The sequence below is a fragment of the Aulostomus chinensis genome, chromosome 22 (genome assembly GCF_037954235.1).
Source record: "Aulostomus chinensis isolate RoL2024-O1b breed Wild chromosome 22, RoL_Achi_v1.0, whole genome shotgun sequence".
Taxonomy (NCBI): domain Eukaryota; kingdom Metazoa; phylum Chordata; class Actinopteri; order Syngnathiformes; family Aulostomidae; genus Aulostomus; species Aulostomus chinensis.
In genome coordinates, this window is record NC_141341.1 from 5186364 (window position 1) to 5205000 (window position 18637).

An 18637-nucleotide genomic window follows, 5' to 3' on the forward strand; every position below is an offset into this window, starting at 1 on the left:
AAGTGGACGATTAGACACATTAGTTGAGATGTATTTATTTAGGTTGGGGAACCATCCAGACTGCTGTGTGTACATATATGTCCCATTCTCGTGAATGCAGTATTAATGTGTATAATAAATTCTTTCCTCTTTGGTTGAGGCATTATACCGGAGAAAAGAAATGAAAGAGAGAAGATATTTGAGGGGCCACAGGTCAAACTCACGGATGCAGCTGAGAACTCAGCACGGGTACATGGCTCAGGTGGTCTACCAACTCAGCTAGAGGCCACACCGGGAGTGGCTCTTCTCAGATCTGGCGCAAACATCCACCTGGACTCAAGGATGGACTGAAAAGATTGTGGCGTTTAAGGTCAGTGACCTCACATTTATTCCATTCTTGTGAGTGCAATCTGTCAGGGATGCCTGGAGAGATTTCATTAAACATCTGCCACAAATATCCTTTACACACATAATTACTGAATTTATGGCAGGTGCAGATTGTATTGTCAGATGCTATGGACATGTGTGGGCTTAAGAAGAATCACCTGTAGGAAATAATATTTATTTGACTGTAGCCTACATCAAGTTGAACATACATTTTTGTACACTTAATTACCACAGAGGTATACAACCATGCTGCTTTATTTTTAGTAGTATTTGCCTGTAAATACCAATGCAATTTAATATTAATTGTAATGAAATGAGATCCGCAGAGTCTTTGTCAGTGCAGAGGAGCAGGTCGACTGACTGTGTGAAATAATTGTCTGCTATAATACACTTCAACAGACAGTATAATAGATATAAGGTTTTCTAAAACAAATGAATAATCAATGTATATTGAGTGGGGATTAAATGGAGCAGAGCTTTCAAGAGAATTTCTATTTACCCTTTTATTAACACACCAGTTCTCTCCCGAAAAACTCCAAGAAAATCCATCTATTAAAAAAAGTTTTCCAACATATTTAGCTATTTTCTCTGTTTCTTTCATATTGTTGTAAATCAACATGGCAACACAAAGTACAGTGAAGCAGGTTTTATTTTCACAGGGAAGGAAGAGCACAAGAGCTGATAAATAATGCAAAACTTCAAATGTGAAGCAACTAAAACCAGCAGTTACTGTTACAGAAATTGCAACAAAATTGAGTCATATTGGGTTGTTTGCAAGTTGGCAGCAAACATCTTACATGCCGTGTGTTTCTGTCAAATAGCCCTTGGTTAGTTTCAGCATGTGATCCCAGTTCATTATTGTTATTGCAGGTGATTTAGCCCTTTTGGAGAACTCGTATGATATCAAAGAGTTGTTTACCAGATAATACAGTTGATTTAGGCTTCAATAACTTGGCTCACACAACCCAGCAGTCAAATTTGGATATCAGGGAGGGTTCTGACAAAAAGTTGTGCGTTCTACATTCTCCCTGCATGCTAATTATGCATGGAGATGAGTCTAATCATGGAAGAGGATGAAAGAAGTGACTCGTTCTCTTAGGTGCTTTTTTGTTGTACTGTGCAGAGTAGACCCATAATCAGCATTACTGAGCAGAGGAGCAGTGATGAGAAGGAGAGAGAGAGTGAGAGGGTTTGCAGGGAATTGTGCCAATCAGCCCACTCAGCAGTCAGTCCTCGCCGGTCAGGGGTTGGGCCCAATGGAAATGTCTTCCACACACACACACACACACACACACACACACACACACACACACACACACACACACACACACACACACATACACACACACACACACACACACACACACACACACACACACACACACACACACGCACACATCAAGACCTTCCTCCTCGTTTTCTCCAATCTCTCACCCAGCCCCAGTCTCCCCTGGTCTGCCCCTGCGTTGTCCAGGCAACACATCAGATTCATTCCAGTGAGCATCAAACTTGTTTGTTTCAGTTGTGATTCACAATCAGAGGGGATAGGGTGGCAAGAAAGAGACCGAAAATGGTGACAGAGAAAGAAAAAAAGAACAGAGAGAAGAGGAGGGTGGCATGCAAATGAAGCTGCTTAGCCAGAGGAGGCGCAAAGTTCTGAGTGCCAGGCAGAGTGCCAGGTTTGCTCCTTTGAAAGAGGATCTGTTGAGAAGTGAGCACAACTGTCAAATTGCTATAATTGTCCCCTTCTATAATGAGTGTAACAGCTGCTGATGGTTGTTTGATCTTGTGTGTGTGTGTGTGTGTGTGTGTGTGTGTGTGTGTGTGTGTGTGTGTGCGCGCGCGCGTTGGGTTGAGTTGATAGAGAAACATTTCTCGCACTCTTTCTTTGGGAACACAATGATGGGGAGACAAACATCCGAATGGTTGGTAGAACAGAACTCGTACAGTGAAATAGTGTAATATTTGTAATTAAAAGCAAGACCGATGTTCATCACAGGGAATTAACACATGGTTGGCAAAGGAGAACTAAAAATATCAAGCTCCAACTCAATGACGCCCCATGTGGTTTTTCGATTATCTCAACAGTGCTTTGCTCATGGGGGTATCAAACATTTGCACTGATTTTTAAAGAGCATTTGATCCAAATGGGTGTGGTCACAGTGGCAGCAGGTGTGGCACATTTTCATCTACAGAGGATTATTTGCACTTTTCAATGCCGCCATATTTCCAAGTATTGCAGGCTGAGTTTAGTTGTGTAGTAAAGAGTCCTGCGCATCATTGTTGAACGTCCGGGTCTCTCGTCTCAAAGTTGATGTGTTTTTGATTAAGTACCTGATATGCGATCTGTAAGGTTTTGTTCTACGGCGTAAAATACATCTGTAAAAAGTTTTTTTATGTGTCTTGAAAGTAACGATTGCTGGCAAGTGGCTAAATGAGACAAACACAGAGGTTGCAGGCATTAAAAGTGGTGACACCGAAAACAGAAGAGGCTGGATGCAGTAACACTAAAGCCATATCTCCAGTCTGCCTTTTCTAGGTAATGGATCTTCATTTGTGAATGTTATCTTGCGGAAAAATATAAACTACCATAAACTTTGGTTCACCAAAGCTTATTTTCTGCAATTGTTCAAAATCCAGTGTAAAAATCTGATTGGCTCTTGGTCAACAGAACCCATGGTGATGGTATCTTATAGGCTGGCCTAGAAAATTTGTCATCCCTGCCACACTCAGTGCAGGTGTAATTAATAACACTAATTTTGGCCCTGTTCCACGTAGATGGGTCAGTGCCCTGATACGAGGTGTTTGTGAGCAATCAGGAGATTACAAATTTCAAACTTCCAAGGCGGAAGAATGTCCCTCTTGGAAAGTGAAACATTTTGTAGCTCTCAGAGAAGTACATTTGGTCTGGCACGGCATCATTTCACTGTGGTGAAAGATGAGAAATGTAACTGCTAAGAATCTAAATAAGCCTCTTTGTGGTAAAATTTGGTCAAAATCCGTAGTGAAAATAATTTTGATGTCAAGACCTTAGAATTTATACATTTATCTTGGTCCTGTAGCTTTTTTGTGCAGCTAATGTAATTTCAGCCGTCTAGCTAGCTAGATAACATTACCTAGCTCTCAGTTGTGTATCTGACAGAAATCAGTTGACCCTCCTGAGCTTCATTTCATGTTGACGGCAACGACAACAAAAAAAGATATTCTGGGTGCGACCACATTGCCTGTTTGTCACTGACGAGTTGGACCTTTTTAAATGTTTACATTTAGAAAGGTCCAACTTTCCAGTGACAAACTGGGAAGTTGGACCTCTCTAAATGAAAACATTATTGCAGCAGATAATTGTCCATTTACACTTGGGCCAATTTTACACGCCATTGCAGGGTATGCCAGTGTAATTAATTACATTAATTATGGCCCTGTCCCATTAAGAGGGGCCAGGGTCCTCGTATTGTGCATGCTTGCTCACTGGAACTGAGACACACTAAATAGAACCATCAATTATAGTAACTGCAGTTACAGTGCATTTGCTGTATGGCTGTTGGACATGATGTTAGCAAGCTAGCATTTCTTTAGATGGCCATTTCATTATGATGAAGTGAATAAAAATGATCAAATGTAACATTAATGTCGTTTGTTAAACAGTGAAGACTACGGCGCCTATGATTCCTTGCTGCATCATGACATCAAACCATGTCTTTTGTCACTTTTTTTAATCAGCAGTTCCTACTGGCAGAGATTACGTACTGTGCAGTAACCTCACAATGGTATTCCTTCAAAGGACCCCCTGCACTGTACCTGACAAACTTTATTTCCGTCAACATGTTTTCATCCTGAAGAGTTTCAGCTGCGAAAGTCAGTGTGATGGAGGTTCTTTAGCTGGTATAAGAAATGGCCTGTGTCTGCAAGGTCAAACCAATCAGCAGTTAAGTGTAGTGGAAAAAAGATTTTCAATCATGGTGGAAAACACAGCAATACAGTTCCCTCTATCTCAGCTGTGAGCACACACACCAACGTGGAAATACACACATGTAGGTAAGAGAAACATGACCAAGATCAGACTGTATGGGGACCAGCTGATGGGGCCCCTGCAGTGCTCAGGGCCCTTGTCTTCTTCTGTTTACTCGTGATAACACTGTTGGAATTGCTCCCCAGCCAACCTTCACATTAATCAAAAGCCAAGGGACAATACAATTGTTCTGAGCCCGTTTGCACAGTGGTGCTTTCATGGCTGCTGGCCTCATAAAAACATCCTGCTGCCCCCCCCCCCCCCCCCATCAACAAATAATGTTTATCATCAGCAGTTTCAGCTCAAAATACTGCTCCTAAAAGCAACTGGCAGCGCATGACAGAATGTTTTTAATATGTTTATTTCCACACGGGTTGATGTCACAGTGCAACCATAGCAGATTTCGATTTTATGAGTTGCTGAGAATATCAGGCCGACTCATAATCTCCAACTTGGCTGACTCATTCATCATCTCCATGTTTTGTTTGTGCTGCGTTGCTCAGGTTGTGTCTTTAGTGATTATTTTCATTATCCAGATTCAAACGTGGTCCTCATCTTCCATCCGGGGATCCACGACTCCAGACTGCAACAGGAAGGCTGTTAGCTTAGCTGCAATGAACACTTGCAGTTGGACAGTAGAGAAAACCGCCCAACTGTCCCTCTGTCTATCCATGCTATATAGAACTTTGGTTGTGCTTAACTGTTACTGTGAAAATAGCTGATTGATTTTTGTCAATTTTGAGTCGGAACTACTTTCCTGATTTAGCGGAGTGATTTGATGCAGCACCTCAAAAGACCCATTGTAACTGCAGTCCACAAACTACAGCCTTTGTTAGAAGAGGAACTGCTGCCACTAATCATGACCGACTTTGTTAGAGAAGATGATGATTCCCACTGGACAAGCAAAGATCCTGATCCTAATTCATTTTAACCAGGATATACATAGAGGAGGAACTGCAGGCATTGAAACTGAGACAACAAGACGGGGTGGAAGGCTTAGGTAGCCACAGTAGTTCCAGAGGTGAACCTGATAAAATAATATCTTGCAATCTTCAACATTTTTTTTTTCACAGCCAATGTCAAGCACAACCTTCTATTAGTGCTGACAAAACCATTTTTTCGCGTTAGCATTCAGTCACCTGGTGAGGGTCTGGACCTCTGAAATGCACACAGAAAAGAGAGTATCAGTCAGTTTGTCTGACACCAAAATGATAAACAAAAAGCATATTTCCCAAAAGCTAATGTGTCCCTTCAACCATCTGAGATCAGGAATATTACAACACATCGGTGGAGACATTCTCAGAACGTTCTGGGTGCCTCAAATTTCAAGCTGGGATTCCACACAAAAAGTTATTTTCACCCTCCAGATCTTTTGGAAGCTGATCTTGTATTCATGATGGATTTGTTACAATGGTTGCTTCTTTCAATAGCAGGTCGGCACTGTTGACACATTGTCTTAGGCAGTCAGGAAGCCACTCGTCATTCCAGTTTTTTTTAACCAGTTTCAAAACTGTGTCCCTCTAAGTAACGTTTTTAATCACTGTCCTCTCATTAGTTCTGAGTGACTGAATGTCAACTTTTCTTTTCATCCGGCGTGTCTTTCCTCAGTGGAAGTACATGACAGCCCTTTACTGTACATGCCAGAGGGTTTGATTCATGTCCACTCTGCGGGGCACCTCTTTACCCTTTAAAGTTTAGAATGAATTCAGAATGAATGAGAAAACCATAATGACAGCGGGCCAGTGGGAGCTGCGATCTGTAAGTGAACACCTGTCACTGTCAGCAGTCTGCAGCTTCCTGCCGCCAACTGGCTGATTCACAGAAGGTCACCTTGTGTTTGCAGGACCTGAGCGACTGAGAATGTTAGCTGATAACTCAGTACCGGAGTGTGCTGATGATAGAGAGGAGGGGGCACTTATCATAGCTGACCCTTATGTGTCTTCTGGAGATTCATTTGTCATTTTTTGAAGCTCGTATAACTCACTCTGTCCTTTGTTTCCCCTCTTCTCTCCTGTTGCTGTTTTTCTACTTCATTTCTGCTTCTCCTCTTTGATACATCTCTGTTTCTATCTTCTGCACATTTCATCTGCCTCCCTGACTATTCCTGCATGTCTCTGATTGTTTACTTGTTTATTTTTTTATATAACTCTCTTTTTTTTCCTCACACTTCAGGGGAAGAATTTTCAATCTCTATCTATTTCTATTTCTATTTGCATAACTTCATAAATAGACACAGTCATGCCTCTTCGCATACACACCATGAGCGCTTTAGCCACTGAGATGTACAATGGAAAAGAACATTCTCTGAACCAGTTTCCTCCCATCAGTGGATGCCATTCTACCATGAATACAACATCAAAAAGAGAAAATTGTTATTTCCCCTTCATAAAAAGTTTTCAGCCTGTGAAATTAAGTTCAAGTCTATTTATTTTAATGCGTAAAGAGCGATCCCCGAAAGGGTGTGTGATTTTTAATCCTTTCCCCTCAACCAAAAGAAGCATAGAATCGATTTCACCTCAGGTGTCAAATGTAATATAATAAAATACCGGATTTCATTAAAGTCAACGGCAAATTTCCCCCCAAACTACAGACCATCAAGCCAGTGAAGCTTAGCATATGTTGGCGTTTGTATTATCCAAGTCACACACCGACAACTTACAAGTGCTTCCAGGGGCATCGCAAAATGTCTTACTAGTGCCTGCTCCTGCGACACGGCTCAGTGGATTTACAGGAAATCTGTGATCCGGATCTCTCCATCAACTCTGGGAACCTTTCAAGGGCAAACATCCAAATCAACATGCACACTATACAGCTGCAATATCACCAGGCAGATTAAATGATGTAAATACTTAATGAGGAGAGGTTGAGGAAACTAAATCCTTATTGCTCTGCAGTAAAGGTGAATCATATACGGTTGGATATGAGGCATAAATTGTCTTTATTTTCTAGGCTGAAGCCCCAAATGGCTGCACCTGAAACCTGGTTGATATGCTGCCTTCGGAGCGCAAAAAAAACCACAGGGATTCAACAATGTGTTCTCATGAAACATTCATATGATATGATATGAAAAGTTATGAGCAATTTCCCCCTTTTTTTTTTCTTTTTTTTTTTGCATAATCCAGCAAATGCAGCAAGTGCAGATCAATGCACCTGTCCCCAAATACTGGACACCTTTTTAAATTCTCACTGGAAAATGCAATATTTAGTACAGTTGCTGCAAGGTCAGGTCGAGTTTAGGCAGGTTCTCCTTTTTCCACTGCACATACCCGCATATCTGCAGTATATTTAAACTCGCTTAAAACCTCCATGAAAAAGTGGATTTACTGCTTTTACACAGTTTATGAGAAAGCATCATGACAGTGTTTCGGCAGTTACTGTTTTATAACTTTTACTGCAGTCTATTTTTCAAACTCACCTCTGACTGATCGATGTTGGAGGGCTGCTTGAATACAGACAGTCTGCAGTAGAACAGAGGAAGCACAGAGAAGTTACCATCAGAGGCGACAAGCGTTCGTTTGCCTCCGTGTTTTTGATAGTGTGGGTTAGGACTACACAATTAATCAGAATTAATCACAAGTTGCCATATGGCCTACTGTAATTTTCAAATGGCAGGCAGGCAAAATACCAGTCTGAATAAAACATTGTGGCACAACAGACATCCTGCTCACACGTCATACGCTACAAATACAAGAAAACATCTGTACTTGAAACAGATTTTCACAAAAACAATTAAATCATTTCATGTGTTTATTAAAAAATAGTCACAGTTGAATATTGGAAGCGCAGGACGAGGGCTGCAACTTGCTGTGTTCACCCGGATTTTGTGTTCCCATCATTGTTGACCAGTGCCAGCCCATCCCAGTGTCCACCTCAGGGTTTGACCCGGGGTGACTGCTGATCAGACGTGTCCCCACTGTAGCCAGAAGCCAGACGTTGGGTGTTCGCAGGTTTTTTAGGGCCGTGGAAAAGGGGATTTATTGCATTACTTTTTTAAAATATAAATTCGAAGCATGAATGCAGCCTGAACCCTGTGGCCCACTTTATTATTGCAGTGATTGTATTTTGTTTGTATTTTCTCGATTCCTGTCAGTGTGAAACCTCTTTAAACCCCACCATAGAAGATGGTATTATAATGTTTGTTTTGTGTGGGTGAAAATGTCTCTTATTCATTCTCCTCAAACTACTTTTTGCCTTCCAGAGTGAATAGGTGTATTTGCATTGAGATTTCTTGTCTGTCTTTGATTTCTCTTGCGAACAAGGACAACAAAAACAGAGTGGAATCAAAGTCTTGCTCTTCTTGCAAAACTTCAAGACTCCACACCACTGCTGTGGGATGTTTGACGAACACTTTACCTCTGAGCATTTATTGATACGTGCAATCTCCAGCGATGGTTGCTCAGAACTTTTTCACCAAACATGGGCAAAGTTTTTGTCTCTTTTGACTGATGTGTTGCTGTCACCCCGTCTGAAGCTCTGTGAAAAGTGGCAGCTGTCTCTGAAGAGCCGCCTGGCTCCGTTCTAATAAATTACCCCCAAGTCACTCTTTTACACTCTCCAATCTCTCACACCCAATCCCCTTTTCACTACTTATCTAAGCCTCCCTTTCCCTCCTCTATGCTCCCTCTATCTCTGTTTCTCTCCTTTTCCTTTCCCTTTTCTACTTGTCTCTCTTTATCTTCCCCAGCTGCCAATCTCTTGATCCCTCCCCAACCATCCCTAACTCCCCATCCCCTTTCCTCTCTGTCTCTTTTCCGTTCTCTCTTTAGAAGCTCTTATCATTGCCAAGTTGTTCAAAACGAGAGCCACTTCCTCTGTCATCTCCTCTGGGAGTGCTAGTACATTCAGCCTGTTCTTAAAGCTCAGGGTCCTTCGATGGAGTTGGAGAATGTGGGATCCTCATTCTTGCAAAGTGATGGCCGAGAATAAGCGGAGTAGAAGGTCTCTCCTTCGTGCTCCTCTCTTACTCTCCTATGCTCCCATTGTCTCCTTCTTCAGCTACCTGATACCAAGTGTAAATTATATATATATATATATATATATATATATATATATATATATATATATATATAAAGTTTGTACTGCATTTCAAGTTCTCACACCAAGATGTCCAGAGCCCATAAAAACCTTTTTTCCCATCCTGCTTCACTTCCACGTGACTCCAGAATGCAGAAATAACCAGCCACATATATTTAGCTTGACGCTAATGCCGACTGACTGCTAACAACAACACCACCGTCAAAAAGTGTCAGTTGAGAGTCTCAACCGCATCATCCAGTGTAATCTACATCTTCTTTATTCAGCTGACTGCTCGGCAATCAAACTATATATTTGGGGGGGGGGGGGGGGGGGGGGGACTAAATATTTCCCTTTGGTTCTGCACCTGATTCTGGTAGCACCAAACTGGAAATGTAATCAGAATGCTGACTGTAGGTGTCTGGTTCTTTTTTAATTCTGGAGGGGGGGAACATTTGTGAATTCAAAACATATCTTTATGAGTGCCTGAAAGGGGGAAAAAAAACAACACTTTTTGGGTCTCGTATCACCTCAAGGTTTGTCCTACCTTCGAGAAAAACATTGTGGGAGCAAAAATAAACTTTCTGCTGAAAACATTTCCAGAGCAGTGCATGGTAATTCTCCACAAATCTAGCTGGAGCAATGTGAGTGGACCCACAGTGGACTGAGGGATTGATTGCACTGCCACTTCTCATAAAGGAACACGATGTTTATTGGCAAGCTGTCTTTATTGTGAGCGTGACTTCATGAGGCCACTGTTTGTCTTGGAACACATTTAATACACCATATCATCGATTATTCCTTCGTCTGTATCTGCACTTCAGCACGACAACGACTGCACATTTATAAGAGTAATAAGCTGGCAAATGCTGAGGATTGAAAGGTGCTGTCTCCTCGCTTCATCACTCCATCTCTATTGTTACTCTGTCCTTTCTTCAGTGCTGTCTATATTTCATAGTATGTCATCATCAAGCAGTCTTTTCACCTGGTAGTGTGACATTAGGCCTGAGGTGCCTGCTGTGTCACCCACATCCAGTCTAGCAGAAGTAGACAAGACACCTGGAAGAAGAAGCTTCTCGCCGCTGACCCTGGCTTCATCTCTCTCGTAATCTCCCCCCACCATCAACTGAATACGTTCCTCGATAGTTTTGTTTCACTACCACGCCAACGGGGCTATTAGAAGGGGAGTTTCAACTGCAGCAAGGGGTTAAAATCTTCTATCTCCATCTGTAACTGCTGATTGAAGACCCCGGAGGGCACCGGTGTGGATGAATATCTCGGCAAATCCTTTATCAAACCCATTTGTCCTGATCACTTCCCTGAATATGAGATGCAAATGTTTAATTTAGCATATTAGGTGCTTTACAAGGCTTTTGTTAGCATGGGGTTTGGGATATAAATTGCCTTCTTAACGAAGAAGAAAGCAAGGGAGGCTGTACACGGTAGCAAAGGCATAACACAATATTATTTTCAACAAAAAGAATACTCGAATTTTCCGAAATACAGTCTTCACTTTCTTGCAGAATGGTAAATATCTGCACATGAACCGACAGGGAAACATTTAGCCTGGCTCAGTCCAAAGATGAAGGTGCCACACTGAACATCTCTGAAGCATTTTGTCTTGTTGGTTTAATACACCCCCCCCCCCCCCCCAAAAAAAAAAATGTAGTGATGAGGAAAAATTGTCAATTTGACACTTTTATCAGATTAAAACAAAAATTATTCGGTCATGTGCCTTAAAAATGTACGTCAGTCACTTCCACACTTAATAGCACAAAACATTTTTGATTAAAGAAGTGGTACAATACAGTTCTGTGCCATCATAATGGAGAAAAATTGCAACATTTCAAAGGTGTAGAATCATCACTGTTTATTTCAAAAACTGCTTTTTCGTCATCATACAGTGAGACAATAAGGTCATGCAAGGCAGCACTGAAGTTACATTGAAGTGCGTCTTTTTGAACGTCCTGAAAAAGCAAACTTTTTCTCCCTTCGCCGAGCTCTTTGTCATTCTCAGTCACAGGGTGGAAACTGCAGCGATCAAATGCTATTCCAGGCAGAGGCTGCTTCCTTTCTTTGTTTTGATCAGACACTGAAAAAAGTAGGCGTCACACCAACACGCGAATCACTTGACAGTTTACAGCATTTAAGGATTGAACTGAATATGTAACAGAAAATACAATTTATACAAGTTGCAATTACAGTTTTATTTAACTTGGCTCAAACCCAGAACCTTTTTGCTGTGAGGCGACAGTGCTAATCACTGCACCCCCTAGGTTTATGTGTATCCCAGTATGAGAAACAAAAGATTAAAAAAGATAAAGTATGCTAATGAATGAGTTTGGAGATGCTAGTTGGCAGAATACCTGTTTTCCCTATTGGTGTTGATTTTATAAGCTAAGCTAATGGTTTGCCAGCTGTACATTCATATTTAATTATGGACATTACGTAAAACATCCAAAGTGCAAAGTTGTTGAAACTTTGCCTTCTGATACCTCACAGTAAAGTGTCTTGATCTACCAAAGCCGATTCCTCGTCCCCCTTTATGATGTCGTATCGACTCCAGAAAACTTGTAACCATGTATTTTTAGCTTGAATCTAATGGAGACCAATTACTAACAAGAGCGAAACTGTCCGAACTGTGAATCGTGTCTGAATCGCTGGTGTGTTTTGAGCTTGTCAAAAGCTTTGTGGCTTCTCCAGCATACAGATGGATAAAGAAAATTACTGCGTGATTTTAAAAAAAAAAATTGGGGGGGGTAGGGGGGAGCATCACCCTAACATTGCAGGAATTGTGATGTTTCTGAAACACGATGTTTCAGAGATGTTAAAGAGCAGGTCAAGAACACTCCTGGAGTTATTCACTAAAATATTTGACAGCGCTTGGGGCTATCTGCTAGTAAATAAATTATACTTCTTCTGAGACATCTGCACTGCTGGGGGTAAACAGTCTATCAATATCTGCTCGCATGGCATTCAGCACACAGCCCTCGTTCAATCCCTCTGGTAAACAGTCTGGGTGGAGGGAGATTGAAAACAGCAAGCATCCACGCCCGGATTTACATTCCAATCAAGCAAGACCCCTGTTAGAAAATGGCTTCTTTTTCTTTTCGCTCTACAGCACACACACACACACACACACACACACACACACACACACACACACACACACACACCACCATCACAGAGATGTTCACAAAACACCTGAAGTGCACAAATTCCCGACTTTTTCTCCAGACACACAGGGATTTCTGGTCAAGTTGTTGGAGTGACACTGCAAGGTGAACTGTCAGAATGGTAGCAGAGGGCATCATGTTTCCTATCTGCCCTCTGGCCCAGTCCTCCTCCTCGCTTGTCTCTCCTATTGTTTTTAAGATGAGAACAAAAGCTATCTCCTGTCCATCTCTAACCTCTCCATCTGGGCTGTTTGCTCGGAAGCTGAGGGAGGATGAGGAGGTGTTTAAAGGGGCTTTGTGTGTGTGTGTGTGTGTGTGTGTGTGTGTGCCTCTCCAGCATCACCGTTCCAAGAGCAAAAGCAACAGACTGTTTCCTTATTATTCTCCTGAACTTTATGTGAACTTTCACAAAGAGGGAAAGGCTCATTTCCATCAGTTGCTTTGGCGCGAAATTTACCGGGACCTGCAATGAAAATCTTTGTGAGAAATTGTTAGTAGAGGCGATGTTAGACATGCCTGTTAGAAACAGTTGAAGTGGAGGTCATCTTGGCCATTTACTCCCAAAAATAGAGAGGTCGTGAGGAATTACCACTTTTTGGGAAAGTTGTGCTTGCTCAGTTGGAACAGTTGGTATTGGCCATATTGCACGCAATCTGGAAATGAAGTTTGGGAAATCTGATATGATGCAGCAACAGAAACAGCTGGTCCGTCATGTGACCCAAAGACTCACTGTAGAAGAGCTCATTCAAAAAGGGGTTTTCATCCTCCATTTTGTACATTTACACTTTTTTGAAAGGGGTGACAACCGCCTTGAGTTTTTACTGTCATTATTATATTCCATCAACCTTTTCTAATGTGGTCAAAAATTGCCAATACATCAATGGAAACTTAAGTCAGAAATAATGCTACATTTGATGCAAATCATTAAAATCTATTTCTTTGCGTTTATAGTTTCTAAAGAATTCTAATCCTCGATGGTGGTAACTTTGCTGTAAATGTCACGGTGCAAATGTCACCGGCGGCTTTTACTGCTGCAGCTGATGAGATATGGTCTAATAGAAGGATTGAATCCAAACTGAGAACACTGAGCACTTCCCATGAAAGTCAAAAACAAATCCATAGAACCTTGTTAGTATTACACGTGCAGATGGAGTGACATTTCTTTATCTAATTTAATTCATTGCTTTTTCTTTTCGTTTTTTACATATAAGACAATTTTGACGGCACAAGCTTGCTGTAGAGTGAAGAGTGAGGTCAGCAGGTCTACGGTTGGGAGGTCAGTCCATCAGCGGCGGGCAGACAGAGGTGTGAGAGAGGCAGCTCCACTGGCTGCAACACAAGACACGAGCGGGCAGGAGACAGAACCCATGTCCTGTGTTGCAGCCCCTGGCCTAGCCAACAGGTCACCTTCAGCTCAGGCCGGCAACAGCTGATCCTCTGTGAGGAGACACGGAGGAAGGGAAGGAGGAGACAGAGCGATCAAGTCAATTACAATAGATTCTGTGTGTGGGAGAGGGGTGGGGGGGGCAGATGGGAGAAAATGAGAGAAAAGACAGTGGTGGGACCAGAAAATGAAACGAGGAAGAAAGTGAACGAAATGGGTAATAGGATGAGGGAAAATACTTATGGAGAGCGAATAAGAGTGAGAAAAAGGAGGTGATGCACCTTTACAGACACCACATTCATCACTCGGCTGGTAAAAATAGCTTTTTTCACCTTGTAAAGGCCTTCCCAGCTACATCTTCCCTGCCTAACACTCAAAGAAAAACGCCTCTCTGGCCCAAATTGCCTGAGTAGAAGGTTAATGACTACTAGAGCCATGGGTCCACAGAAAAAAAGTCAAGCCGCATTGACCATATATGGAAGGCTTGTAGCGGAAGTGAAGCGTATCATTGGTAATAAAGTAATCGATATTGAAGGTGTGTATTGTACACTGTTGGAGAGATTTAGAGGTGAACTTTAGAAATGTGTGTCATGGTTATGTTGTCTATCGGTCTCATGAGGGAAGGAAGAGGAAGAAGGCATCCAATCAGTTCTCAAGCCATCAGCAAACCTGTTACTTTCTCTCATTTTCTTTCTAGCTTCTCTCAAGCAGTCTGCCAGGTGAAAGGCATTAAAAGGTCATAGTTGAGTGAACTTTTAAACTGCAACGTATAAACAAAGGTCTGAAAATGTCATGGCTTCACAGACGCATTCTTGTATCTGTTGAAGGAACACCCTCTGTTCTATGAACAACATTTTTACTGACATTTACCCCAAATTTCTGATAAAGTTTATTGCTGTCACTCTCCAGCCTCCTCTCAGATATTCACCTCACTGTTTCAACCAGACGCCTGCTTTTGTGATACAGTACAATTAGGCAATTACATCTCTCTTTTGCCTAGTTCCTTTTTATAAAAGTGGGTCCAACCTAGATTTGAGACCACTGGGATATGAAGTCAGAGGACAGATGAAAGGAGCTGAAGGACAAAGCAAGCAAGAAAGAAATTATAGAAAAAGCCAGGGGCGAAATTCAATCCCTTTTTTAAAAAACAGTTTCGAATAAGAAGGTTGTAAAATGGAACGCATATTTTGGTATAAAATGTATAATGCATTTGGGACTTTAAATAGGTTTTGGGTCAATGGCCTGTCTTAAAAGGCTTTAATCACTGTCAAAGAGAATAGTTCTATCAAGTAAGAGAGAAAAGGCTGCGTAAAACTGGGAATTGTCTTTTGAAGTATGCTGACAGGAATAGATGATCTTCCACATCAAGTGGCATAACCAGGCTTGTGTAAGTCTTAAAGCATCCCTACCTGACAGAACATCCATCCATCCATCCATCCATTTTCTACCACTTATCCTGTTAAGAGTCATGGGGGGGCGGAGCCTATCCCAGCTGCCTTCAGGTGAGAGGCGGGGTTCACCCTGGACGGGTCGCCAGTCCATCGCAGGGCCAACACAAAGAGACAGACAACCATTCACACTCACAGTCACACCTACGGTCAATTTAGAGTATCAATCAGCCTAGTCCCCTCTTGATGTCTTTGGACTGTGGGAGGAAGCTGGAGTACCAGAGAGAACCCACACAGGAACAGGGAGAACATGCAGACTCCACACAGAAAGACCCCGTGCTCCAGCTGGGGCGCGAACCCATAACCTTCTTGTTGTGAGGCGACAGCGCTGACCACTGCACCACCATGCCGCCCAACATCCATCCATCAATCCATTTTCTACCGCTTATCCATTAAGGGTCGCGGGGGAGCTGGAGCCTATCCCAGCTGCCTATAGGCGAGAAGCGGGACTCACCCTGGACGGGTCCCCAGCCTGTTGCAGGGCCATCAGGAGCAATTAGGAGTTCAGTATTTTGGTCAAGGATACTTCGACATGGTCGGGGGAAGGGAGGATCAAACCACCGACTCTTCGGTTGCTAGACAGCCACTCTACCTCAGAGTTATGCTGCCCCTCACCTGACAGAACAGGTGACAAAAAAAAGTGACGAACAATAGATGGCACACTCCTGGAAACTGCTCAAGGCAACTTGGATGTGGCGAGAAAGAGGCCACGCAGATTCTTTATGAAATCATTTGTGGGATTTCTTTTCATATCTGCTTCAAAAATGGTTTTTGACAGAATCAAAAATACTTGGACGGACAAAATGCTACGGAGGCAGCTTACCATTAATGTGGCTTATAGCTGAGGTATTGATCTAGCGTAATGCGTTCCACTTATTCTTCATAATCAAAACAATGATCACACGGTGTAAAGGACATGCTTTGTATCGCTTCACCAAAACCTCTTAAAAAGTCCCCCCTTGTTGAAACATCCACACAACTGATGACTCATTGTATGGTGGTCACTGTAATTGAGGTATCTTCTTAGAACGGTGGCCTGTGATATGGAGGCAGAGCTGTATTTGACAGACTGAGCGGGGGGGGGGGGGGGGGATTATAGTGACTGAACAGAACATAATTCATGAATTCAAGTGGTTTGAAGTGATACTTCTACCAAAAAGTGTATTTTACCTTTCAAGTACTCACAAACAGGTGTCTTGTGCTCATGAGGATCTTTTTAATTCCCCTCTTACATCACTTGCGGTCATGCAGAAAGAGCCAGCCACATATAATTAGCTTGAACGGCAATGACAGCTGCAGCAACAAAACAACAGCAAACCAGATGTTTTAGTTTGTTTTTATTTCAAAATGAATGTGTTTGTAGATTACTGAATATATGGCTGGATAAAGAAGATATGAATTATACCTGACAATGCACTTGAGAGGTTTTTTTTTGGGGGGGGGGGGTTGTACTTTGTTGTTTGCTATCATTTGCCATTGGCTTCAAGCTAAATAAACAAGGCTGGCTCTTTCTGCATTCTGACCTGCGTCTGGGCTGCCAGCCTCTCCCTCAACGGATGGCCACCACAGAGGTTCTGCCCTCTCCTCCTGTGTTGGATTTACACTCCAGAGTGGCGATATCCATGAGCTCAATTCAGTCCATCCTCCAGAGCAGTTCCACTCATCAGCCCAGCCTTGTGGCCATCCTTCACGGCACCTCCACTCATTAGACCATCCTCCAGAGAATATTTCATCATTGGCCTCCCACCTGTCTTCCTTTGTCATTGTCAGAGGGGCTAAGCTCCCAAACCTGTCTGCCCTGCCCTAAACACTCCACCTGGGGTGAGGCCCCTGTTTCATCCCTGTCCAGCACTCAAGATGTCCACCTGAGGTCTCCAGGCCTCCTGGCTTCCCACCTGAGATCAGCCCCAGGGTGTCCACCTAACCTCATGTTCATCTTACTTGGGTTTCTCTTGCTAGAACAGACAAAGCCCCTGACACCATCCCTCCCATTACTAACTTGAAAAGCCAACACCAGTTCATACATTTCATCCATAACAGCCATGTTATTGGGACTTCTGCAGATTGTAGAACATTTCTGGCATTAGCGTTAGTCTAGAGACCCCACATACACCCTTCCAAGACATAAATATTTGACGTATAGTGTCATATTCATTAAAACCGGATATTCATCACATTTTAATGTTCTTTTTTGTTGTCCTCCAACATTGTGTATTCCCTAGTACAAGTTATACTTGTGTCAGTGTGTGTGTGTATAACTTACTAACAGCCACTTTACCGTCAAAGTTGTGTACCTCCATAAATCCTCTCAGTGCTTTTAAGGACGTCTTTGAAAATGAACCCTGTATCATTTTACTATGAATGGCACATAATGGAAGAAGGCTTTAGTATTCCTTGCTTTTCCTCTCCTTGTTATTCTCCAGGGATACACAACCATTTACAGAGACCTTAGTTTGTCCCTCTACTGGGTCCCTTCCCTTGGTGTCTTGTGAATGGGCCAGTGTTCTCTTGGGTTCTGGATGCCATGATCATCCTAATCCAAACAAACACTGTTTGTAGAACAAACATCTTTGTTCTCCTCAACCTGATTATGCATGGTGTTGCGAAGTACCAGCAGCAGCTCATCTTCCCAATAGCGCGTGCACACACACACACACACACACACACACACACACACACACACACACACACACACACACACACACACACACCAGTTGGTGAGAATGTATATATGTCCACATGGTAGTATGCATCCATTTACACACACACACACAAACACATGCTCACACTGCCCTAAATGGACTGTAAAGAATTATACTCCAAGGCATTGGTTTAAAATGAGTAGAAGAAGAAGTAACAAGGTCACATAACCAGACCTCCTTTCGATTTTCACATTTTCTTCAATCAAGAAGGAGGTCTGGGGAATTTTGGGTGAAATTAGTGCGATAGAAAAATAAAGTCTCTTGGCGGGGACACGTGCAGCTCTCAGTAGAAGTTGTATGACTCAGCCTTCTTTACAAATACTCACCAAAGAAGCTATAATCAATACAAACTACAGAGTTTGAATTTTGAATTGTAATTATCTCGCAGATTAGCTTTAAGAAACAGCATGTCAAAGTAAAACTGATAGTGAATGTATTAGGATTTGGGCATTGTTGTCCTTGAAATAACGTGCGTATGGTAACTCCCACAGAATAAATCTAAGGAATATTTCCAACCTGCATGTAAATCTTTTGAGCAA

The 18637-nt window shown here is 42.4% G+C and overlaps 1 protein-coding gene and 1 long non-coding RNA gene across 5 annotated transcripts in view; one reads left to right on the forward strand and one right to left on the reverse strand.

The window, feature by feature from the left end:
• Window positions 1–18637, forward strand: part of rmp24 (ribonuclease MRP subunit p24) — a 45584-nt gene that overhangs the window by 3703 nt on the left and 23244 nt on the right. For 2 of the 3 annotated variants that reach the window (XM_086192505.1, XM_086192503.1), the window contains exon 2: window positions 140–349. The gene's annotated coding sequence lies outside the window, so the exon portion shown is untranslated. Of the gene's footprint in view, window positions 1–46; window positions 350–18637 lie in introns of those variants that run through there. The other variant, XM_086192504.1, reaches the window with a different exon arrangement.
• Window positions 4778–18637, reverse strand: part of LOC147240450 (uncharacterized) — a 15485-nt gene continuing 1625 nt past the window's right edge. Inside the window, exons 2-4 of one of the 2 annotated variants that reach the window (XR_015111110.1) lie at window positions 7791–7833; window positions 5515–5533; window positions 4778–4958 (exon numbers count right to left, since the gene is read on the reverse strand). This is a non-coding gene — a long non-coding RNA (uncharacterized LOC147240450). Of the gene's footprint in view, window positions 5534–7790; window positions 7834–18637 lie in introns of both variants that reach the window. The other variant, XR_015111109.1, reaches the window with a different exon arrangement.